This window comes from Macaca nemestrina, chromosome 10, assembly GCF_043159975.1.
Source record: "Macaca nemestrina isolate mMacNem1 chromosome 10, mMacNem.hap1, whole genome shotgun sequence".
In the NCBI taxonomy this organism is placed as follows: Eukaryota; Metazoa; Chordata; class Mammalia; order Primates; family Cercopithecidae; genus Macaca; species Macaca nemestrina.
In genome coordinates this window covers 141,536,729-141,563,036 of record NC_092134.1, presented here as the reverse complement: position 1 = coordinate 141,563,036, position 26,308 = coordinate 141,536,729, and the positions used below count along the sequence as shown (strand labels likewise).

Here is a 26,308-nt window from a genome sequence, read left to right as displayed (position 1 = left end):
TTGACTAAGATACCAGGTATCTGCAAACTCTCGGGCTGCAGCTAAAGCTGCATTCTTTTCATTAAAGGCCAGGGTTTGATCTAACAATAGCATGACATCTCTCCAAGTGAGGTCGAAGGTTTTCCCTAGACCCTGTAGGACATCTATGTACCTATCAGGATCATCTGAAAACTTCCCCAGGTCTACCGTCATCTGCTTTAAATCAGAGAGAGAGAAGGGGACATGTACCTGGGTTGGGCCAAATTCCCCTCCCCCTACAGCTTGAAGGGGACGTAACCAATAGCCTGGGAGTTTTTGTGGTCCTTTGGAGATTTCTTTGCTTGTTTCCTTCTGGGGAGGGGGGAGATTAGAGGAGGCTTATCATTAATAGGAAGTGGAGTTATAGGAAGGCTGGGATATGGAGGTAAGCTCAGAGGTCCTCCTCCACAACATTGCAAGCTTTGCATAGTCGTGGATTATCCTTCAATGAAAAGAAAGCTTGGACATAAGGTATTTCACTCCATTTGTCTTCCTTCTTACAGAAAAGGTCAAGCTGCAGGATAGTATTGTAATTTATACTTCCCTCAGGTGGCCATTTTTCCCCATCAGAGAGAGAATATTGGGGCCAGGCCGTAGTGCAGAAAAAAATGAGCCACCTCTTTTTCAGGGTTTGCAGGTCAAATTGGTCCCAGTGGCTTAGGATGCGTTTCAAGGGTGAGCCTGTTGATGCCTGTGTGTTTCCCATCTGAAAGAAAAAACCACCGGTGGTTTTGTTTTGTTCCCCCCATCCCCCAACCCCGAGTTATCGTGGCTTTAAAAGCCAGACCGTTGTCGCTTTGGCTGGCCTAGAGAATTCCCCTTTGGAGGACACTACCACTGCAGGGCCCCTTCTTTGCCCCTATCCAGCAGGAAGTAGCTAGAGTGGGCGTCGTCCAATTCCCAGCAGCAGTTGGGGTGTCCTGTTTAGAGAGGGAATTGAGAGGTGAAGCCAGCTGGACTTCTGGGTTGGGTGGGGACTTGGAGAACTTTTCTGTCTTAGGAGAGGATTGTAAAATGCGCCAGTCAGCACTCTAAAAATGCACCAATCAGGGCTCTGTGGCCAGCTAGAGGTTTATAAAATGGACCTGTCAGCACCCTGTAAAACGGACCAATCAGCACTCTGTAAAGTGGACCTATTAGCACTCTGTTAAATGGACCAATCAGCAGGACATGGAGGGGGACAAATGAGGGAATAAAAGCTGGCCACCCCAGCCAGCAGCGGCAACCTCGTGGGGTCTCCTTCCACACTGTGGAAGCTTTATTCTTTTACTCTTCACAGTAAATCTTGTTGCTGCTCACTCTTTGGGTCCACGCCACCTTTAAGAGCTGTAACACCGCGAAGGTCTGCGCTTCATTCTTGAAGTCAGCAAGACCACGAACCCACTGGAAGGATCCAACTGCGGACACATAAAGATGAGGAAAATTGTTCTTTAGGCTTTGAAGACTTTACTGTGTGCACTTAGCATTGCTGAATGTGGTGGTCTCTGAGAACAGTGTAATTCTGATGATACATACAGGCATTTGTCTATTATAAAAATGGGATGAAATTGAAGATGGGTTTATTGCCTTTTATATCATCTTTTGGATTTGTGATACTTAAGGACAAACCTTTGAGAATGTTTGTAGTTATTAATATGACCAGAAACTGGAACTGTTTCAGTCTGGCACAGGAGAGATTAGTAGTAGTATTGCTGTTAGTCATTACATAAGAGATGTTAATGTTTGGATTTAACCTTCGATTGTTTGTAATATGGTATTCCTAACATTCCTGACTAAAAGGATAGTGAATAAAAAAGAATGCATTTAGAACTATATTAGAACTGCATTGCAGAAAGCATATGAAATTTCAAGTTTAGGAAGTTTCCTGCTTTAAAACTTTTTTCTTCACACTTCACACTTTCAGCACTTATGTGTGATGCATCTAGGAGATGCATCTGGTTTCGCAAATACAGTACTGCACCTGAAATATTTTCAGTATTTATTTACTCAGTATTTATTTTCAGTCTTTATTTCCTAAAGGTTAATTTTCTTTAAAACCTTAGCAATTTTTCATCCAGTCTTTTTCATGTTATAATCATTTGCTTGTGTGATTTTACCACACGCTATATCCAACTAGGCAGCATTACTGGAAAACTTATTTGATTTTTTGCCAAGAGATGGTTAGAATATTTTTCGTGGTAGAGAATATGTGGCGAAAATGCTTTAATTGATCCCTGACCAAATTCAGCAAGAAAAACTTAAGTAAACTTTAATAAGCAGGCAATAGAAGTTAAGGTGATATTCTGACTTTGGGTATAAACACTCAAACATGAGCTTTGCTACTGTAAAGTAAGAAATAAAATTAGTGTTAAGTCGAGATGAGTGAACTTGTTGATCATCTGCCTAGCCTACTGTGATAGGAATGGTTGGAAGACTTGGAAGTTTTTCCTGTCCTAAGTTGATAAGCATTTGAGTGGAAAGAGAGGCACTTTTCTCCTGAAGTTGTTCACTTTGGAATTTTCAAACTGTTTAAAGTCCTTTAAAATGTTCTGAGTTACTTCTTTATTTTCTAGGCTCTTCCTATTAAGAGAAATATTGCCTTTTTATCCTTTAAAATCTAATACCCTCATCTTTAGTGGTTGTCTCTGCTTAGGTTATGTTGCTTAGGACATAACATTGACGTTTGGTTAAAATGTCACTGAGCTGCCGGGTGCGGTGGCTCACGCCTGTAATCCCAGTACTTTGGGAGGCTGAGGCGGGTGGATCACCTGAGATCAGGAGTTCGAGACCAGCCTGACCAACACAGATAAACCCTGTCTCTGCTAAAAATACAAAATTAGCCAGGTGTGGTGGCACATGCCTGTAATCCCAGCTACTGGGAGGCTGAGGCAGGAGAATTACTTGAACCTGGGAGGCGGAGGTTGCGGTGAGCTGAGATCGTGCCATTGTACTCCAACCTGGGCAACGAGAGCAAAATTCCATCTCAAGGAAAAAAAAAAAATTCACTGAGCCTCTGAAAAGCACGAGGGACTAAGCAGTTTGACTCTGTAGGCTTTATTATTAGATTTGTGTATTTGTATTATAAGGAAAACAAAATTTTAGTAAAATATAATGTATTTTGTTCATTTTATTTAGTTCATTGCTGGATTGCCGGTCTGTAGAACTTTTCCTGGCACAGAATAAACATAAAATAAGTATTTTTTAAATGATGTACTTAATTTTATTACCCTACCATGCTTGAAAATGTGACTTTATATTAGAGTTTCCTTTAGCAAAAGGTAAAACTACAGTCAATATATAGACTGTAAATAAATTTTTAAAAATCTTCATTTACTGTAATAGTGTCATTTTACACGTATACCTGCTTTTCAGATTTGTAACTCATTTGGTTTAAATTTGGGGCATTTGGATGTTTCTGATGTTGAATGATAAAATGTAGGCTTAAAAAATTCTCCTTCGAGTTTTATACTGCCGTATTGTGTATAGCCTCTCTTTCATAATGATACTTGGACTGTGATGGTATAGAGTGACTCTTATTTTAATCTGGATGCGTTCGAGATATTTCAAGTTCTTGAAAGACTGTTACACTTCTTGGGATGGTCATCATCATATTTTTAAAGCAGAGATCCTAAAACTTAAAAACCTCAGAGAAAGTCCAGCATCTATTTTCAACTACTTGTTTTTTAAAGCTTTAGAACTTTGTACTCTTTGGTGAGGTTACAAAACAAATTTAGATTTTTTTTTTTAACTGAGGACTTCAAAAAAATTTTGTGATGTTTATAGTATTTTGTCTCTTTTTAGAAAGTCAAATTTGTTGAGGTATAGTTTACACTCAGTAAAATTCACCTGTTTTAGATGTATGGTTCTGTGAATTTTGACAAACATTACTGAAATGACTAAAGTGGACTGCTAACTAGGAGACAGTGCTAAAGTAGCAACTTAGCAATTAAAATGTCATCTTTTTATCACTTTGGGAAGATTCTCATTGGTATTTTTTTGTGGGTGCAATAAGAGACCAGCAGTGTGGCAGGCTTTCACTGGCTTTCTCCCCCAACTCTACTTCCCATAATGGTAAGATTTTCCTGTTTTCTTAGGAAAGTCATCCATTGGGGTAGAGTTAAGCTAGGATGGGTTCCTTGTGATTTTATTTAAAGGTTGGTCTACTTAATGCTGGCGGGAAAAAAGCAGTGTAGTGATACAACACGTTGCCTGCCTTTACATTTTCAAAATAATTTTAAGGAAATAGATTGCTGTTTGATTAAAAATGCTTCTTTGTGTTATGGCAGTTAAGATTTTATTAACACTCCTTCTCAGCTATCAACTATACCTTTTTTTTAAGGGCCATATTAGTAACATATGTTGGGAACTTTTCCCATGTTATCAGTTAAGCTTTTTCAGTTATCAGTTTTGTTTTATTGAGACTTTTCTACTCAGAAAGGTTCTGAGTATTTGGAAAGTACTCCAATTGTAATCATTCTTTTTATTGCTTCTGGAATGTAGCAAGGCTCCATGTTCTTTCCTATTTCTTGACAGTTTCTTAATGTCATCAAACGTTGTAGAGTATAATGTACTATCTGTGTTGAAATACTTGGCTTTGGCATTTAAGTGCTATCATGCATTTATTTGAGAACAGTTTATGGCTCATTCAGACACTGGGTAAGAGCATTGACTTAGGTGTCAGGCAGAATAAATTTAATCTGACTCTGCCATTTATTAACTATATGAACATGGATAAATTAATTATAACCGCTCTGTTTTGTCATCTGCCAAATGGGGAAAATAATCATATGTATCTTCCAGTATTGTTGTCAGGATTAAAGAGATAATCAATGGGAAATATTGTATTGCATGTAGTAAGCACTCAGAGCATGTTAGCTGCTCCTGTCATCCTCACTCAACAGAAGTTTTTTTGTTTTCGTCTTTTTTTTTTTTTGGAGACAGTCTTGTTCTGTCGCCAGGCTGGCGTGTGGTGGTGCAATCTCCGCTCACTGGAACCTCCGCCTCCCAGGTTCAAGCAATTCTTCTGTGTCAGCCTGTGGAGTAGCTGGGATTACAGCGTATACCACTATGCCCAGCTAATTGTTATATTTTTTTTAAGCAGAGATGGGGTTTTACCATGTTGGCCAGGCTGGTCTCGAACTCCTGACCTCAAGTGATCCGCCTGCCTTGGCCTCCCTAAGTGTTGGAATTACAGGCTTGAGCCACCATGCCTGGCCCTAGCAGCGGTTTTTGAGCTCTTACTTTGCATCCCAGACCATGCTTGGTGTTGTAGATACAAAATGGATTCTAAGGAAGGCTTCCCCATCTTAAGAAGTTTCATAGTTCAAGAGGGAAGACAGGCAGTAAACAGTTGTGACATATACTATATCAGAAACAAAAGAATAAAGGAGTTAATATCATAAGCCTGGGGAGGTCAGGGAAAGACATTTCTATCTCTGACTTAATTTTGATGTTGACTTATTTGGCAGTTATTTACTGAATACGCTTTACTTTTGCCGGGCGCTATTTTAGGTGCTGGCAATACCACTGGTTTCATGGAAGACAGTTTTTCCATGGACTGGTGGGCGGGGGTAGAGTGGATGGTTTCGGGGTGATCCAAGCGTATTACATTTATTGTGCACTTTATTTCTATTATTACTACATTGCAATATATAATGCAGTAATTATGTAACTCAATGTAGAATCAGTGGGAGCCCTGAGCTTGTTTTTCCCGTAGCTAGACTGTCCCGTGTGGGAGTGATGGGAGACAGTGGCAGACCATCAGGCATTAGATTCTCATAAGGAGCGTGCAGCCTAGATCACAACAGGGTTCAGGCTTCTATGAGAATCTAATGCCACCGCTGATTTTACAGGAGGCGGAGCTCAGGTGGTAATGCAGGCAGTGGGGAGCAGCTGTAAACACAGATGAAGCTTTCCAGCCCCTCACCTCCTGCTGTGAGGCCAGGTTCCTAAAAGGCCACGGGAAATGGCTTGTAGCCTAGGGGTTGGGGACCCCTGCTGTGTAAGAGTTGTGTAAGGAATTAAATCTTGCGGTCCCCATTTCCTAAACTAAAGGGAAAAGTCAAGTTGGGAACTGCTTAGGGCAAACCTGCCTTCCATTCTATTCAAAGTCATCCCTCTGCTCACTGAGATAGATACATATCTGATTGCCTCCCTTGGAAAGGCTGATCAGAAACTCCAAAGAATGCAATGCAGCCATTGGTCTCTCACCTATCTGTAACCTGGAAGACCCTCCCCGATTGGAGTCTTCCTGCCTTTGCTTCAAGTTGTCCTGCCTTTCCAGACCAAACCAACATACCTCTTTTTTTTTTTTTTTTTTTTTTGAGACGGAGTCTCGCTCTGTCGCCCAGGCTGGGGTGCAGTGGCCGGATCTCAGCTCACTGCAAGCTCCGCCTCCCGGGTTCACACCATTCTCCTGCCTCAGCCTCCCGAGTAGCTGGGACTACAGGCGCCCGCCACCTCGCCCGGCTAGTTTTTTGTATTTTTTAGTAGAGACGGGGTTTCACCGTGTTAGCCAGGATGGTCTCGATCTTCTGACCTCGTGATCCGCCCGTCTCGGCCTCCCAAAGTGCTGGGATTACAGGCGTGAGCCACCGCGCCCGGCCAAAACCAACATACTTCTTACATGTATTGATCGGTGTCTCATATCTCCCCAAAATGTATACAACTAAGCTGTGCCTCAACCACCTTGGGCACATGTTGTCAGGACTTCCTGAGGCTGTGTCATGGGAGCGTCCTCAACATTGGCAAAATAAAATAAACTTTTTTTTTTTTTTTGAGATGGAGTCTCGCTCTGTCACCCAGGCTGGAGTGCAGTGGCATGATCTCAGCTCACTGCAACCTCCACCTCCCGGGTTCAAATGATTCTCTTTCCTCAGCCTCCTGAGTAGCTGGGATTATAGGTGCATGCCACCACACCTGGCTAATTCTTGTATTTTTAGTATAGATGGGGTTTTACCATGTTGGCCAGGCTTGTCTTGAATTCCTGACCTCACGTGATCGATCCGCTTGCCTCAGCCTGCCACAGTGCTGGGATTACAGGCATGAGCCACTGTGCCCAGCCTGCAGAATAAACTTTCTAAGTTAACTGAGACCTGTCTCGAATTTTCAGGGTTCACAGAGTAAAGAAGACAGATGATGTCTCTACTCTCAGGAGCTCAGTCTAGCGGGAAAAGATCAGTAGTAAACAAATAAAAATGTCAGAGACAAGTGCTATGAAAGAGACTAAAAGGTGATGTAATAAGGAGAGACTGAGGAGTTGCTTTACATTGCATGGTCAGGGAAGGATCCTTTGAGTAGGTAACCTTTGAGATTTTCATACAGAGGAGTCAGCCTTGGCAAGTATTAGAGAGATGAGCATTCTACCGTAGGGAACCATGTTACACAAAGCTCCTTAAGCTTTTGGCACATGTAAGGAGCAGACAGGTCAGTGTGGCTGGAATGTAGTGGGCAAGGAGTAGAGTGGTGCAAAATGAGATCAGAGATAGTCAGGGTCTAAATCATTTAAGGGTTTGTAAGCCAGAGTAAGGGGTTTCTAGGTGTAAAAGAAAGCCATTGGAGGGCTGTTAGTGGGGGAAGTGCCTTTTGAAAAAGATTACTGTCATTGCTGTGTGAGGACTGGATTCTGAGGATAAGGGTAATGAGGGTAGAATTTAGGAGACCTTTGGAGGCTGTTGTATTAGCATAGGTCAGAGGTGGTCGTGGCTTGGGCCGGAGAGTAAATTAGTAGAGAAAAACAGATTGATTTGGGCTGTGTTTTGAAGACTGAATCAGCAGGACTTGCTGACTGCATGTGATCAAGGCAAATCCTAGGACTTGAGCACTTAGAAGATTGGTGGTGCAGTTTACTGAAATGGATAAGACTGGAGGGGAGAGCAAGTTTGGTGGGACAATCATGAGTTCTATTTTTTTAAGTTTGAGGTGCCAATTAGACATCTATGTGGAGATTTCATACTTGGTGGTAGGTAATAGTAGTACTCTGGAATTCAGTGAGAGTTTAGGGCCAGGGATAAATATTTAGGAGTAACTGACATTATCTGCTAGATTTGGTAATAAGGAGTTCCTAAGTGACCTTGACAAGTGTGGTCTTAGTGGGAATGGAAACTAGATTGTAGAGAAGTATCGGTGAAGGATGGAATGAGAATATGAAGTTGGGGAATGGAGACAGTGACAATAGACTCCTAAGAAATTTTCCTGTGAAAAGGGAAGCAGAAAAATGGTTGTGTCCACAAGTAAGGCCCAGATTCGAGTCTTACTTTCATACTTGCCTGGATACAGTTATTATGTGAGTGTATTCGAAAGTTTAAGATATTTTATGTACCCTGCTCAGTCCTCTCTACAAATATTGAGGTATCTAGATGATACTTTTCCTTCTGTGACATGAGAGTCCTTAGTTTAGGGAAGTTAAGTGACAGTTCAAGTAGAACCTGTATTTGGACTCACTCACTTTGACTAGGTGCAGAGTACTTTTCATTATACCAAAATGCTCCTTAAACTTTTATTATCTTGGTCAAATCCAGTCTAACTTAGAGTTTTTGGAAGGATTACAAGATGAGAGATGTGAAAATTCTTTGCAAGCTGTAAATTGTTACACAAATATAGAAATTCCTTACTTTAAAATGCCCCATTATGTCTTCTTTTTACATGACTTTTTAGGACATAGTAGGCAGTGGCCTTGAAGTTCATTTTGGATCATAGCCTACTTCATTAGAGCCCAGAGAATGTAAGCAGATTGTTAAAGACAGAACCTATCTATGGCATATGAATCAAATCTGGATCATGTTTAATTGAACATTTTTACCTGGTTTAATGATCTTGTCTCCTTTGCCTGTTCCGTAAGGTCCCATAATCCTCCCCAAAGGAACTCTTCCCCAAAATAATTCCTTCTAAAAATGTGGAGGGGGCTGGGTGCAGTGGCTCACGCCTGTAATCCCAGCACTTTGGGATGCTGAGGCGGGTGGATCACCTGAGGTCAGGAATTGGAGCCTGGCGAACATAGTGAAACCCTATCTCTACTGGAAAAAAAAAAATAGCCAGGTGTGGTAGTGGGTGCCTGTAATCCCAGTTACTCAGGAGACGGAGGTGGAAGAATTGCTTGAAGTGAGAGGTGGAGGTTGCAGTGAGCCAAGATCGTGCCACTGCGTTCTAGCCTGGGTGACAGAGCAAGATTCCATCTCAAAAACAAAACAGAACAACACCACCAAAAGTGGAGGTAACTTAAAAAAACTGCAAAAAAGCCAATCCTGAAAGGTTACAAACTATATCATTCCATTTATATAACTTTTTTTTTGAAGACAAGGTTTCACTCTGCTGTCTAGGCTGGAGTGTGGTATCATAAACACAGCTCACTGCAGCCTCGACCTCCCATGCTCAAGCGATCCTTCCACCTCAGCCTCCTGTAGCTGGAACTACGGGCATGCACCACCTATTTTGTGATTTTAATTTTTATGTTGCCTCCTAGTTTAAAAGAGCAGAAAAGCTGTGGAAAACAGTAAGGTGAGTCCTTAAATAGAATTACCCTATGATCCAGCAATTCCACTTCTGGGTATATACTCAAAAGAACTGAAAGCAGGGTCTTGAAGGGGTATTTGTACACCCATGCTCATAGCAGCATTATTGACAACAGCTAAACCCTGGAAGTAGTCCAGCTGTCCACAAATGGAGGAACAGATAAGCAAAATGTTACCGGTATACATATAAAATGGAATCTTTTTTTTTTTTTTTTTTGAGACGGAGTCTTGCACTGTTGCCTGGGCTGGAGTGCAATGGCATGATCTTGGCTCACCATAACTTCTGCCTCCCTGGTTCAAGCGATTCTCCTGCCTCAGCCTCCCTAGTAGCTGGGATTAAGGTGCCCACCACTATGCCCAGCTAATTTTTTGTATTTTTAGTAGAGACGGGGTTTCAGTATGTTGGCTAGGCTGGTCTCGAACTCCTGACCTTGTGATCCACCTGCCTTGGCCTCCCAAAGCACTGGGATTACAGGTGTGAGCCACCGCACCCAGCCACAAAATGGAATCTTATTTCACCTTTGAAAGGAAAGAAATTCTGACATGCTACAAACTGGATGAATCTTGAGAACAATATGCTAAGTGAAACTGGCCAGTCAAACCAGTCACAAAAAGACAAATACTGTCTGATTCCACTTTAATGAGGTACTTAGAGTAGAACAAATCACAGAGACAGAAAGTAGGATGGTAGTTACCAGGGGCTGAGGGGAAGAGGGAATGGCGAGTTACTGTTTAACGGGTTTAGTTTCAGTTTTGCAAGTTGTAGAGTTCTAGAGATAGATGGTTGTAATGGTCACATAACAATATAAATGTACTCAGTAACATTGAACTGTGCACTTAAAAATAATTTAGATGGTACATTTTATGTTATATGTATTTTATTACACCATCAGGCCCAGCTAACTTTTTGTTTTGTTTTGATTTTTTGGTGACAGGGTCTCACTCTGTCGCCCAGGCTGGAATGCAGTGGCATAATCATGGCTCACTGTAGCCTTGACTTCCTGGACTCAAGTGATCCTCCCATCTCAGCCTCCCAAGTAGCTGGGACTACAGGTGTACACCACCACTCCTGGCTAATTTTTACTAACTCACTCCCTTTTCTCCCTCCTTTCAGTATTCATTCATTCATTTAACAGATAATGATTGAACAACTGTTATGTTTTACTATTTATTATATATTATTCCTGGGAGCAGACTATTAAGGGTCACTCTATACCATCACAGTCCCAAGTGTCATTATGAAAGAGAGGCTATACACAATACAGCGGTATAAAACTGTAAACAGACTTTTTTAAACCTACATTTTGTCATTCAACATCAGAAACATCCAAATACCCCAAACTTTCTTTTTTTTTTTTTTTGAGACAGCGTTTCACTCTTGTCACCCAGGCTGGAGTGCAATGGTGCGATCTCGGCTCACTGCAGCCTCCGCCTCCTGGGTTCAAGGGATTCTCCTGCCTCAGCCTCCCGAGTAGCTGGGATTACAGGTGCGCGCCACCATGCCTGGCTAATTTTTGTATAGTAGAGATGGGGTTTTACTATATATTGGCCAGGCTGGTCTTGAACTACTGACCCCAGGTGATGCACCCATCTTGGCCTCCCAAAGTGCTGGGATTGCAGGTGTGAGCCACCACGCTTGGCCACATGTTCCAGACTTAAACCAAATGGACTATAAATCAATTCCCTGAAAAACTGGTATACGTGTAAAATGATGCTATTACATTACAGTAAATGAAGATTTTAAAAAATTTATATATAGTCTATATATTGACGACAATTTTACCTTTAATATGAAGTCACAGTTTCAAGCATGGTAAGGTAATAAAACTAAGTACGTCATTTAAAAATACTTATTATATGTTTATTCTGTGCCAGGCAATGTTCTAGAGACTGGCAGTCCAGCAATGAACTAAACAAAATGAACAGAACATATTTTACTAAAAATTTGTTTCCCTTATAATACAAATACACAAATTAATAATAAAGCCTACATTAATACATTGTACTAATCTGTCTTGGTGAGAAGTCCAATTTAACTATGAAGATATAGTAGAAATGCTTTTAATTTCTTTTATTCCCTAGAGAATGTGATGTTTATTCATTAATTTATTCATTCACTCAGGAAATCTTTATTGAATGTCTACTGTGTATCAGTTGCAGTTTGGGATTCAGTGGTGAACAAAACATAAATGCCTCCCTTTATGGAACCTACAATCTGTTGGTTTAAAAAAAAAACCTCTCCTGGATTAGTGTTAGATTTCTAGACCAGAAGTGTCAATTAAGTTTAACAATTTCTTCAGGCAGAGAAAATTGCTTTTGAGGTATCACTTAAGCAACCTTAGTGCTTCTAAGCAACGTAACTGCCTTTTGAGGTATGAACTGAAGGGAAGGGGAGGGAAGTATAAGAAATTGAGTTGGGAATTTTTTTTTTTCTTTTTTTTTTTGAGACAGAGTTTCACTCTTGTTGCCCAGGCTGGAGTGCAATGGCACCATCTTGGCTCACTGCAACCTCCGCTTCCTGGGTTCAAGGGATTCTCCTGCCTTACCCTCCTGAGTAGCTGGGATTACAGGCGCATGCCACCACAGTCAGCTAATTTTTGTATTTTTAGTAGAGATGGGGTTTCACCATCTTGGCCAGGCTAGTCTCGAACTCCTGACCTCAGGTGATCTGCCAGCATTGGCCTCCCAAAGTGCTGGGATTACAGGCGTGAGCCACCACCCCCGACTGAGTTGGGATTTTTAATTTTCCATAGCTTTCCCATTAGGAAGGCAACCTGGTGTGACTATATTTGACTGAGAGTAAAGAGATCTGGGTTCTAATCCTAACTTAATCATCTAATACTTTGTGTGTTTCAGAATTCTTCACAGTGATCCTTGCTTGTTCTCACTCCTTTGTATAGATTTTTTTTAAAGGATTTTATCCACTGTTTTGCCAGTAACTATGCTAGTGTCACTTTTTATGCTAGTAATAGTTCTATGTTCAAGTTCATTCTCTTTCCTGAATTTAAATTTGTGTTTCCTAGTGCCAGCGGAACATTTCTGTCATTTCATACTCCATTTCCAAAAAGAAACTCATTATTGTTCCACTTTGAATTTGCTTCCCTTCTTTATGATCTTTTCATCTCAGCAAATGGCATTGCTATGTACCCAGCTGCCTAAGGAAAAACCCTGAGTCGTCATCTTTCTCTATTTCATTGACCCTCATTCAGTCATTCAAATATTGCTTCTCTTGAGTGTATCTTGAATCTACCCTTTATGCTCTAATTTCTAAACAGAACTGACACCCTTTGTCCTGCATATTCTACATTCTTTGCACAGAATACCTTTTCTTTAGTTGGCATACTCCAACTCATTGGTTAATGTCCAGCTCAAATATTAACTCCTATAAAACCTTCACCATTTCTTTTAGGCAGAATTAGTGATTCCTGAGTCTTTGCTCTTAGAGCATGTAGGTCAGGTGTCTATTATATTTCTGTTCATTCACAGTTTTTTATTCGATTGTCTGTAGAATAGACTTTATTATTGTCAAGGGGAAGACAGCCTTAGCAAAATTTTGAAATAAGTCATTTTGTGCCTAAGCATACATTAGTTTGTGAGAACATACTTTTCTTTTTTTTTTTTTTTTTTTTTTTTTTTTTTGGAGACGGAGTCTCACTCTGTCGCCCAGGCTGGAGTGCAGTGGCCGCATCTCATCTCACTGCAAGCTCCGCCTCCCGGGTCTACGCCATTCTCCTGCCTCAGCCTCCCAAGTAGCTGGGACTACAGGCGCCCGCCACCTCACCCGGCTAGTTTTTTGTATTTTTTAGTAGAGACGGGATTTCACCGTATTAGCCAGGCTGGTCTCGATCTCCTGACCTTGTGATCCGCCCGTCTCGGCCTCCCAAAGTGCTGGGATTACAGGCTTGAGCCACTGCGCCCGGCCTGAGAACATACTTTTCAAAGTGAAATGTAGTGGGGTGTATAGTATGTTTGAGTATCTTTTTCCAATAAACATTGCATGTATAATCATTCACTCATTGCATGTATAATTATTAATTAAATATTCTTTATTAATTAAAGACCTCTCTGGTCTCTCCAGAAGTCTTCCATGGCCTCCCTCATCCCCACCCTCCAGAGGAATCTGAAGCCGCATGTGCTCCCTGGCATCCACAGCCCCTGCCTCTCCCAGAGCAGCAGTACCTGACCCTCAGTGTATTCCAAGAATTGAAACCCTTGGTCGGCTGCCCCTCTGCACCAGAATGTTTCTATCCCATTCTTACCTACCCAAGGCCCTTTCAGTAGCCCCTTGGGGTATTCTCTTCCTATGCACCAGGGCAACTTCCGAACTCACCACTTTCCTGGAAAGACTTCCAACATCTTGGGGGAGCAGTCCCCCACAGGCCGGACTCCAGATGCCCATGCACACAGGAACACTTTAAAAAAAAAAAAAAAAAAGGATATTAGTGGGAGGGACTTTGTAACTGAGGAGGTTTAGGAATTGAAAACTCATATGTATTTTCTTTCTTTCCTCATTGTCATTTCCTAGCTACCCAGAGATATTGAAGGACAACTGAGCTCCCCTACTTGTTAAAAATGCATTGGTCAAATTTGTGTAGACTTCCACATCTATTTATGGGCTCAGAATGCTTTCTAATTACTTGTTCCTTCCTACCAGCTGTTTTCTGTTTGTGTTAGATTTTTTTTTTTTTCCTTCGAGATGAAGTCTCACTCTTGTCCCTTGGGCTGGAGTGCAGTGGTGTGATCTCAGCTCACTGCAACCTCCTCTTCCCGGGTTCAAGCGATTCTCCTGCCTCAGCCTTCCAGGTAGCTGGGATTTTAGGCGCCTGCCACTATGCCCGGCTAATTTTTGTATTTTTTTTTTTTTTTTTTTTGAGACGGAGTCTCGCTCTGTCACTCAGGCTGGAGTGCAGTGGCCGGATCTCAGCTCACTGCAAGCTCCGCCTCCCGGGTTCACGCCATTCTCCTGCCTCAGCCTCCGGAGTAGTTGGGACTACAGGCGCCTGCCACCTCGCCCGGCTAAGTTTTTGTATTTTTAGTAGAGACGGGGTTTCACTGTGTTAGCCAGGATGGTCTCGATCTCCTGACCTCGTGATCCGCCCGTCTCGGCCTCCCAAAGTGCTGGGATTACAGGCTTGAGCCACCGCGCCCGGCCTAATTTTTGTATTTTTAGTAGAGATGGGGTTTCACCATGTTGACCAGGCTGGTCTGGAACTTCTGACCTCAGATCCGCCCGCCCACCTCGGTATCCCAAAGTGCTGGGATTACAGGCGTGAACAACCATGCCTGGCCTCATGCAGATCTTTTAAAAAAAAATCTTAACACGGCCGGGCCCAGTGGCTCACGCCTGTAATCCCAGCACTCAAAGTCTGAGGTGGGCCGATCACTTGAGGTCAGGAGTTCCAGACCAGCTTGGCCAATATGGTGAAACCCCATCTCTACTAAAGATACAAAAAATTAGCCGGGCGTGGTGATGCATGCCTGTAATCCCAGCTACTCCGGAGGCTGAGGCAGGAGAATTGCTTGAACCTGGGAGGCAGAGGTTGCAATGAGCCGAGATGGTGCCATTACACTCTAGGCTGGGCAACAGGGCGAGACTCTGTCTTAAAGAAAAAAAAAATAAAGAAAGGTCTGCATGATACAATACAGTATTCATAGAATTTTGGCCAGTGAAAATTTTGTGTTAGTAGAATAAAAATGAGCTCTTCTAATTTACAGGTATTGATAGTCTGGTCTTTCCATCTTCCATCTTGACTCTCTTTTACTCTTAAAAATCTTAGAACAAAGTAAAGCCAGTTCCAAATACTTTTCCTAGTTCTACACTTTTTTTTTTTTTTTTTTAAAACAAGACAGTCATTTGTCTGAGTACAACAGGACAGTTCATTGTTAATACTTTGGTTCTGTGTGCATTAAATCTTTTTTTTTTTTTTTTTTTTTTTTTTTGAGACGGAGTCTAGCTCTGTAACCAGGCTGGAGTGCAGTGGCCGGATCTCAGCGCACTGCAAGCTCCGCCTCCCGGGTTTACGCCATTCTCCTGCCTCAGCCTCCCGAGTAGCTGGGACTACAGGCGCCCGCCACCTCGCCCGGCTAGTTTTTTGTACTTTTTTTTAGTAGAGACGGGGTTTCACCGTGTTAGCCAGGATGGTCTCGATCTCCTGACCTCGTGATCCGCCCGTCTCGGCCTCCCAAAGTGCTGGGATTACAGGCTTGAGCCACCGCGCCCGGCCAACATTAAATCTTTTTTCCCCCTCTACCCACAGTTTCCCTTTGTAAACTTTGAATGTTTTGTCAGTAGAGCATCATCATAGGTAATGATATTGCACGTCAAGACTGTTGGTCTTCCCCATTCTTCCTGGAATATGCTGGAAGCTATGAGGACTGAGGTTAATTTCTTCATTCCTAGAATTATATTGTAATCAATATTGGAATACTGGCTTTTGTGTATTTTTTTGTGTTATTTAGTTTTTGGAGAATGGAAATATTTGTAGACTTTCTTGGCTTGTCATAATTTTTTATTGTTAAAGAATATAGTTTAAAATTTATTAAATATTAGGGAGCCTTCTGTTTCATTGGGACTCTAAGGAATGATAGCCATAGGAAGGGGTATGTCTTATAAAGCTTTTAAAAAATAATATATTTGGCCGGGCGCGGTGGCTCACGCCTGTAATCCCAGCACTTTGGGAGGCCGAGGCGGGCGGATCACAAGGTCAGGAGATCGAGACCACGGTGAAACCCCGTCTCTACTAAAAATACAAAAAATTAGCCGGGCGCGGTTGTGGGCGCCTGTAGTCCCAGCTACTCGGGAGGCTGAGGCAGGAGAATGGCGTGAACCCGGGAGGCGGAGCTTGCAGTGAGCCGAGATCGCGCTACTGCACTCCAGCCTGGGCAACAGAGCGAGACTCCGTCTCAAAACAAACAAACAAACAAACAAACAAAAAATAATATATTTATTAAAATTTTAAAAATTTATTTATTTATTTATTTATTTATTTATTTATTTTTTTGAGACAGAGTCTCGCTCTGTCGCCCAGGCTGGAGTGCAGTGGCCGCATCTCAGCTCACTGCAAGCTCCGCCTCCCGGGTCTACGCCATTCTCCTGCCTCAGCCTCCCGAGTAGCTGGGACTACAGGCGCCCGCCACCTCACCTGGCTAGTTTTTTGTATTTTTTAGTAGAGACGGGGTTTCACTGTATTAGCCAGGCTGGTCTCCATCTCCTGACCTTGTGATCCGCCCGTCTCGGCCTCCCAAAGTGCTGGGATTACAGGCTTGAGCCACCGCGCCCGGCGATTTATTTATTTTTTAGAAACAGGATCTTACTGTATTGCCCAGGCTGGTCTCAAACTTCTGGGCTCAAGTGATTCTCCTGCCTTGATCTCCCAAAGTGTTGGGATTACAGGCGTGAGCCAGTGAGCTCAGCCAGTTTTGTTTTGTTTTGTTTTTGTTTTTGGTAACTTCTAATTATTTTCTTATCCTATCCCTAATAGTTGGCATCAGTTAATGAACTAGTTTTGATTCCCCAAAAGCCCCCCCTCTTAATTTCCTGTATTTTGCTTTACGTTCTATCTCTTTTGTTTATTTCTTAGGAGAGAGAAATGTCATTTATATAATCAGTTGTTATTTTGTAATACTGGGCAGTAAGAAAGCAGGGAAAAGCACAAAACTTGGCATATAGTAAATTTTGTTGCTTGAACAAATTAATGAATGAATGAACTTGCAGGATAAGATTGCACCCTATTTAGTGGTACTGTTTAATTATTTCGTGATCCTTAGCCAAGAACGAAGGCATACTGGAAGGGAACACACACAAAAAAGGTGAGGGAAAAGTGTTAATGTATCATTTAAGTGACTGTGTTACAACAATATTACATTGTGTTGTCACTCTTGAACGTGAGATGTGATTCTCATTTACATTTCAAGCTAATTTGGTTAGCTGGGGGAATTCTTAGGCATCTCGAGAGATAATTAGATGTGCCGCCTAGGACCTCACATAATTATAATCTCTATTAGGAGTATTAAAGTTTATTTATTTATTTATTTATTTTTTTGAGAAGGAGTCTCGCTTTGTCGCCCAGGCTGGAGTGCAGTGGCGCGATCTCTGCTCACTGCCAACTCCGCCTCCCGGGTTCACGCCATTCTCCTGCCTCAGCCTCCGAGTAGCTGGGACCACAGGCGCCGCCACCACCACGTCCGGCTAGTTTTTTGTATTTTTAGTAGAGACGGGGTTTCACCGTGTTAGCCAGGATGGTCTCCATCTCCTGACCTTGTGATCCGCCCGCCTCGGCCTCCCAAAGTGCTGGGATTACAGGCGTGAGCCACCGTGCCCGGCCTAAAGTTTTTTTTTTTTTTTTTAAACGAAAGCTTAGGGGGAAAAGTTGTGATTGGTAAGTGTTTTTTTCTCTTAGTGAGTGTTCTCAAGATCTTAGGAGATACATTATTTGAAACAGTTATTTAATCAATACTACTTTAGTAGAAACCAGCCCTCTATATAGTTATAGCTAACATTTTGTTATCTTGGTTTTTAGATGAAATCTTTAGCATCAGTTGGGCTCATTAGCACCTCTATTAAGAGAAGCAAGCACAGAATGGAAGGGAGAGCAAATTATAACTTTTAAAAACTTAACTTCTCCTTAATTAAAAGTTTGGAAGAGAAGCAAATTGAAACTGTGGACTGATTATGTAAAAGTTTGAGTTATCAACTCTCTTATATGTAATGCAGGCTGATTTTAAGTTTCTGGTCTGTAGTGATAACAAGAAAATTATGTTTATTATTAAAAACTTGTTTATACTGCATATATATGAAGGGCATTATACTGTGACAAAGCTAACAATAAAACATACATTTTAATATTTCAGATTCCTTATTTTATTTGTTTGTTTAGAGACAGGGTCTTACTGTTGCCCAGACTGGAGTGCAGTGATGCGATCATGGCTTACTGAAGCCTCGAACTGCTGGGCTCAAGTTATCCTCCTTCCACACTCTTCCAGGTAGCTGGGACTACAGGCATGTGACACTATGCATGGCTAATTTTTAAATGTTTTGTAGAGACGAGATCTTATTATGTTGTCCAGGCTGGTCTTGAACTTTCTCCTGCTTCTGCCTCCCAAAGTTCTGGGAGCCACTGTGCTGGGCCAGATTCCTTTTTTTAAATTGTGGGAAAATACACGTAATATAAAATTCACTATATTAACCATTTTAAAGGGTACAGTTCAGTGGCATTAGGTATATTCACAGTGTTGTACAATCATCACACTACCTAGTTCCAGAACTACTTTATCATCCCAATCAGAAACTATGCACATTATACAATATCTCCTTATTGTTCTCTTCTCCCGGCTCCTGGTAAGTTCTTTTTTTTTGTTTTTTTGAGACGGAGTCTTGCTCTGTCGCCCAGGCTGGAGTGCAGTGGCCTTATCTCAGCTCACTGCAAGCTCCACCTCCCGGGTTTGCACCATTCTCCTGCCTCAGCCTCCCGAGTAGCTGGGACTACAGGCGCCCGCCACCTCGCCCGGCTAGTTTTTTGTATTTTTTAGTAGATTTCACTGGGTTAGCCAGGATGGTCTTGATCTCCTGACCTCGTGATCTGTCCATCTCAGCTTCCCAAATTGCTGGGATTACAGGCTTGAGCCACCACGCCCGGCCTTTGTATATGCCTTTCTAACTTGTATTTATGCACACACTTTTATATAGTTGTAAAACTTAGTTTTATCTAGTTGTAATAATTTTGTTTTATGTTTTAAGATACTGTAAATAATCTTCATGCTGTTTTTGAATGCTCCCTAATATTCAAATGAGAAAATGAATTTACTATGTACTTTTTTAATTTTTCTGTTACTCATTAATTGCTTCCATTTCCCCCCGCCTTAATACTTTTGTGTGTATAGTTTTTCCCTTTTGTATTGCTTTAGGATAAAATTCAAGGAAAAACAGTAAAGAGTACTGGATCAGTAAAGAGTACTGGCCTTACTGGGATCAAGGCCATTTTAGATAATTCTTGGTATGCAGTAGGGTTTCACAATGGGGAACCTTGTTAGATTTACAGTGGAGGTTTTTGCTGCAGTTTGTTTTGTAGCCTTCCAGGCAAGAGTAGCATCAGTTATCTGTGTAATTTTACTTAGAAAAAACAAACAGCTTTTCACTGGTTCTTTGAAGTGGTAGTAAGCTTCCCTACTGTTGGTTTTGTTCAAAAATCACTGTTTGTTATTTGCATCTTCTTGATTACTTCAGAACTTTATGTAATAGTTTATTGAAGTTCTTAGGTACAGGTAGCTAACATGGGCTTGACTTTGTCTTACTGTGGTACAATCTAAATACATATTTAATGTTGTTAATTAAGATTATCATTCACAGATGCTCACTTATATAGGTGGAGAAACTGAGGTTTCCGTTGAGACAGCATGCTCCTGGATATAACCCTGAGAGCAGTTAAACTCTTGAGACCTGCATTCTTTATTTTTCTTAATTATCAGTACAATTATTGGATCAGAGTTTCTTCTTCCTTTTTTGTAAGTTATTAAATTCCATTTTTAAAAGATATCGTTCGAATACATACATTTACAGGTTTGGAAAATATATTTCTGGTTAAACCATGTGTTCCTATTTTTGATTCAGAAAGTTTGGTCAGAATTAGTGTCTACACAGTGGGCCTGTTTTCATGTCTCCCAAGCATTATGGCTGAGTGAAAAGCCAGAAGGACCTGATTTTGAACTTTTCTCCCACTTACCAGCCATGAGACTGAGCAGTCTGCACAAACTGTGTGAGCCTTGAATTCTTCAGTTCCAGAAATGAGATGTTGAATCCTTCAGATTGTTATGAAGAATAAATGAGATAATGGGCACCTGACAGCATATATTTATGTTAAGAATATATAATTATTGCTGTTTGAAATTATAGCCTGTATATGTTATATTTGCAGAGTGCCCAAATACTTGTTCCTCAGATACAGAGTTTACGTACATCTCAATGTACCTTTTATAGTTGAAGTTGTTTTGTTTTCAGAGAAGACTGAAGTTATTTGTGGGTTTTGTTTTTTTTTTTTTTACAGTATTGTCATATGGAAAGTACATGTTTATTATCAGGGTTTAGGTTTTCTGCTGAGTGTGTTTCAAATTAAGTCATTTCCCTCTAGAATTGGTAGTTTGTTGTCTTCATGTTATTGATAATCATTTCCAAGTTTACCAGATAGAAAAACCCTTAACGAAATTTTGGAAAAAAAGTACACCAGTGAGTTGTTTGCTAATCTTCCTGTAGTTGTCACACAGACTGACTGTGTATATATTTTTTGGAGACAGAGTCTCACTCTGTCGCCCAGGCGGGAGTGCCTTGGTGTGATCGTGGCTCACTGTGACCTCTGCCTCCTGGGTTTGAGCAATTCTCGTGCCCTAGCCTCACACTTGGGTAATTTTTGTATTTTTAGTAGAGGTGGGGTTTCACCATGTTGACCAGGCTGGTCTTGAACTCCTGACCTCAAGTGATCTGCCCACCTTGGCCTCCCAAAGTGATAGGATTACAGGCGCAGCCACCGCGCCTGACCCAGACTGACCCTTTACAGCATCACTCCTGTTCCTTGCATATTCATGCTTCCAATTTAAGGTTTTTGTCAGTTACTTACTACAGTTGCCATGTATCAAGTTCCCTTTTTTTGCTAATTGGTTCTTTTCTCTTCTACATACTAAGGCAGAGGTGGCAATAAATGTCACAACATTACCACTACTTGATTTGATTTTAATGTGTTACTCTCTTGTACTCCTACCTTATTAGTTTTAGTAGTTTATGGCTCGGTGTGGTGGCTCTTGCCTGTAGTCCCAGTGCTTTGGGAGGCTGGGGTGGATGGATCACTTGAGCCCGGGAGTTTGAGACCGGCCTGGGCAACAGGAAGAAACCCTGTCTCTAAAAAGGGTTAACCAGACATGGTGGTATGTGCCTGTGGTCCCGGCTACTTGGGAAACTGAGGTGGGAGGATCACTTGAATCTGGGAAATTTTGGCGGCAGTATGAGCTGTGATTGCACTACTATACTCCAGCCTGGGTGACAGAGTGAGATCTTGTCTCAAAAAAATGTTTTAGTAGTTTCTGTGTTTTGTTTGTAAATTTAACTCCATATTGAGCCAGAAAAGCACAAGCCCTGTAATTTCTCATTTTAGAGAAAATCATTCATTTTTTTCCTTCCCCAAGGAGTTTCTCCTTCCTGTTTTTTTCTTTAAAGAGAGTTTGGCAGAATTCCAGAGCCTAAAATAATAAAATAAAGGTAATTAAATGTATTCTTCAGCCAGCAGAGACCATCTTATCTTGAATTGCTAGTGGTTTATGCTGGTCCCCCCTTTCACCTTCTTTCACTTGTTGGAGGTGGATGAACTTTTCCACTCAGAACTATCTTGTCAGTCTCACACGTGTTTATTAAAGGAGTGAGTATGCTTAAGAGACAGATTTTTTGTGTTGGATGAAGAAACCATTTTGGATATTTCTCTCTATTGTGACTGGGACTGAATTTTTAGATTGATTTATATTTCCTTTGAAGAACAAAGGAATATTTTTCTCGAAAATGGGAGTTAACAGGAGCATTAATTAGTAACAACAAAAAATCTGTTAAATGTATTTGGGGAGATTATTTTCAAAGAATAACATTTCTTGTGTGAGTCATTATATTCAGCAAAATTTCTTTTTTTATAGTTATGCTGCCATGAAATTTTTTGGGAAAATAACTTTAAGTAAAAAACTTCAAAAAATTTTATTTTAGAGGGACAGTAGTGCAGTTGGAAGAGGGATTTTAAGTCAAAGAACAGTAAAACATGAATTCTTTCAGAAGACAGTTAAAAATTTACTGTGCATCAGAAACATTACTTAGCTCTGAACATAAAAAATGATTAAGGTATTGCTCTTTGCCTTTATGTCTTTGCGTGTAGTCTAATGGGAGACACAAGTAAATAAGAAACAATGGATCAAGGTGTTATTATAGTAGTAGTTACACAGGTAGGTGCATATGCTTCTAGTCTAGCCATTGGGATGCTGTGTTAATTGTAGCTATGTGGCGAAGCCTCGAGATTTCCCTCTCTCAAAGTAAAATTATTGCCTTAGGGCAGGGTTAGCAAACTATAGCTAGCCCCTGGGTATCTACCTGTTTTTGTATGGCTCATGAGCAAAGATTGGTGTTTACATTTAAAAATAGTTTAAGCGAAATAATGTTTTGTGATAGGTGAATGAAAATTAAATGAAATGGAATCTCAGTGTTAATATAAGTTTTATTGGAACACAGCCACATTAATTCATTTACATACTGTCTGACCACTTTTGTGCTGCACTGAGTTGAGTTGTTTGTAGGAGAGACCTTTTGTGGCTCACGAAACCTAAAATATTTATAATCTGGCCTTTTATAGAAAAAGTTTGTTGAACCTTCTTTAGAGTGTTATGAACACTTACTTTTTATTACCTCAATCACACAAGCAGCTTCCTTAAATTCCTTATTATATGTTTAAAATTTAAATTAGCCAGGTGCAGTGGCTCACGCCTGTAATCCCAGCACTCTGGGAGGCCGAGGTGGGTGGATCACCTGTGGTCAGGAGATCGAGACCAGCCTGGCCAACATGGTGAAACCCCGTCTCTACTAAAAATACAAAAAACTAACATGGACTTGGTGGCACATACCTGTAATCCTAGCTACTCAGGAGGCTGAGGCAGGAGATGCTTCAACCTGGGAGGCAGAGGTTGCAGTGAACTGAGATCGCGTTGTTGTACTCCAGCCTGGGCGACAAGAGCGAGGCTCCCATCTCAAAAAAAAAAAAAAGTTACATTTTAAGTGGCTGTGTAAAGGATTATGATGATGCCTACCTTGAATGGTAAACTTTGAGATGTAACTTTTCAGTTATTTCTGCAGAAAAATGCTAAAGCGATGTGCTCTTCTATTGAAAGCCAGGTGTTGCTTTGCTAGGCCCGCCGTAAAGTGCTGCAGACCGGGTGGCTTGGATGACAGAAATGTCTTTTCTCACAGTTCTGGAGGCTAGAGTTTCAACATCAACATGTCAGGAGGTTTGGTTTTCCCTATCACCCCTCTCCTTGGCTTGCAATTGTTGCCTTCTCTCTGTCCTCACAGGGCCTTTCCTCTGGGCATGTATTCCTCTCTGGTGTCTCTTCTTACAATGACATCAGTCATAGTGGATTAGGTCCCCCACCCTCGTAACTTCATTTAACCTTGCTTACCTCTCTAAAGGCTCTGTTTCCAAATACAGTCACGTTGTAAAGTAGTAAGGGTTAGGACTTAACATGTGAATTTTGAGAGGCTACCGTCAGTGCACAGCACCAAGGAATTTCTGACAGAAACTTCATTTGTTTATGCATTAAGCAGATCTTGAGGGTGTGTACTGTGTGACAGATCCTGTTTTACATATGGATGTGTGTGTACTATGTGACAGATCCTGTTTTAGATACGTATGATGAACAAGACAAACAGGATTTGACACTTAAGAGGCTGGTGGTTTAGTTGAGAAAGACAGATAATTAAAAGGAAAATAAATAATTTGAGAGGGTGATAAGGACTATGTAGGAAATTAAACAGTGTAAAGTGTTAGAATGACTAGTGTGAAGGGTGGTCAGTTAAGGGCTTCCTGAAAAGGTGACCTTTTACCTGGGAGCTGAAATGGTAAGGGATAGCTGGCTAGTTAAGTTCCCAGGCATGTTTCTAGGGCCTGATGTTGATCGATTGGTATGGAAAAGGATTACAAGAATAGTGAGTCAATTCGAGAGCTTTATAAGTTGAGGTTGGAGAGCTTGGTGGGGCAAAATCATTAAGGGCCTTGTGGGAATTATGGTAAAGATTTGGATTCCTTTTGCACAAGGAATAAAATCTGGAGGGATTTTAGCAGGGGAGTGACATAATTTTTCTGTTTGAAAGAGCACTTTGGCCGCAAAATAAAGAGAAGAAGTTGCAGGTGTGAGAGTAGAAGATAGGGAGGCCTGTTTGGGATTATCAAAGTATTGTAGGTCAGAGATCTTGGTGGTTTAGCTAAGATAGTGTCAGGGAAGAGGAAAAGAAAGGGAAATAACTTGAGAGAGATTTTGGGAGATAAGATCCATGTATTATTTACTAATGGATTAAGTATGGGGGCTTAGGAAGAGGGAAGAATATCTTTGACAATAATGTTGTGTAATACTGTCCACTGTAGCAAGTGAACCTATAATGTTAGTAAATCAGATAGATGATTGCTGCAGCAGCAAGTTATAGAATATAATTTGGACAGGAAAAAAGCCTTCAATCATTAAATAGGAAAACAGAAGGCAGGTAAACAATGTTATGGTTTAATTATGTTCAACTTACAGGCTTAAAACTACTAGAAAACCAATGGGGAATTCATAGTTTGCCATAGAAAATGCCTTTGGGACAGATAACCTGTTTGGAATGAAAAAGCCCTGGAGAGTATTACAAAATAACAAATGTCAGGTTTGATGGAATGACTGACTATGCATGCAATTAAGTGATTTTCTTTAGTGCTAGAGTTCTTTTTTCCTAGGTAAATCATTTTAAAAAATGGACCAGACTTTGTGAAAGTAGATATGTTATGTAAAATAGTGTTAGCTAAAGATGAATGGAATAGGTTAAGAGTGTCTTCTTGAAAATTTGAACTATCTCTTTCAAAAAGAATTTTATTACCTCTTGGCTGGACTTGACTGAAAAGTTAAAAAAAAAAAAAAAAAAAAAAGAGAAAATCTTCCGATTGTTGAACTCCCAGTGAGGAGTCAGAGAATTGTGAGAGCCAGGGTCTGTTTTTTGTCGCTTTTTCTCTCTCTGTTTTTTAAAGACAGCATCTTGCTCTCCGCCTGGCTGAAGTGCAGTGGTGCGGTCACAGCTCCTTGCAGCTTTGAACTCTCAAGCTTAAGCGATCCTCCCACCTCAGTGTCCTGAGTAGTTGGGACTGCGGTTGCACACCACCATGCCTGGCTTATTTATTTATTTATTTTTTTGAGACAGAGTCTGGCTCTGTTGCCCAGGCTGGAGTGCAGTGGCGCGATCTCAGCTCACTGCAAGCTCCGCCTCCCGGGTTTACGCCATTCTCCTGCCTCAGCCTCCCGAGTAGCTGGGACTACAGGCGCCCGCCACGTCGCCCGGCTAGTTTTTTGTATTTTTTTTAGTAGAGACGGGGTTTCACCGTGTTAGCCAGGATGGTCTCGATCTCCTGACCTCGTGATCTGCCCATCTCGGCCTCCCAAAGTGCTGGGATTACAGGCTTGAGCCACCGCGCCCGGCCTTATTTTTGTATTTTTTGTAGAGATGGGGTCTTGCCATGTTGCCCAGGCTGGTCTTGAACTCCTGGGCTCAAGCCATCTGCCCACCTAGGCTTCCCAAAGTGCTGGGATTACAGGCGTGAGCCACTGTGCCTGGCTGCCACTTTTTTCTGTGTTTAGAAATCTACCTCTGAGCTTTATTCCCCATCCATAAGGCAGGTAACCACTAGATGGCTAATTTTGAAAGGGCGAGAGCATTCAGATATATACAGTAATTCTAAGTTCTGAGTAGAATACAGTCATCCCTTAGTATCCATGGGGGATTAGTTCCAGGACCTCCCATGGATACCAAAATCTGTGGATGCTCAAGTTCCTGATAGAGAATGGCATAGTGTTTGCATATAACGTATGCACATCTTCCTGTATATTGTAAATCATGTCTAGATTACTTGTAGTACCTAATACAATGTAAATGCTCTGTAAATAGTTATTATACTGTATTGTTTAGGAAAAAGAGTCTACATGTTCAGAATAGACGTAATTTTAAAAATCTGGATAGTTTCCATCTGTGGTTGGTTGAATCCACAGGTGCAGAA

The 26,308-nt window shown here is 41.2% G+C and overlaps 1 protein-coding gene across 7 annotated transcripts in view; it reads left to right on the top strand.

Moving 5' to 3' along the window:
* Positions 1-26,308, top strand: part of LOC105484107 (adiponectin receptor 2) — a 105,172-nt gene that overhangs the window by 29,429 nt on the left and 49,435 nt on the right. Inside the window, exon 1 of one of the 7 annotated variants that reach the window (XM_071072376.1) lies at positions 17,297-17,315. The exons of 4 other annotated variants lie outside the window; for them this stretch is intronic. The gene's annotated coding sequence lies outside the window, so the exon portion shown is untranslated. Of the gene's footprint in view, positions 1-17,296; positions 17,316-18,468; positions 18,489-26,100; positions 26,119-26,308 lie in introns of those variants that run through there. 2 more of the 7 variants (XM_071072373.1, XM_071072375.1) reach the window with 2 other exon arrangements.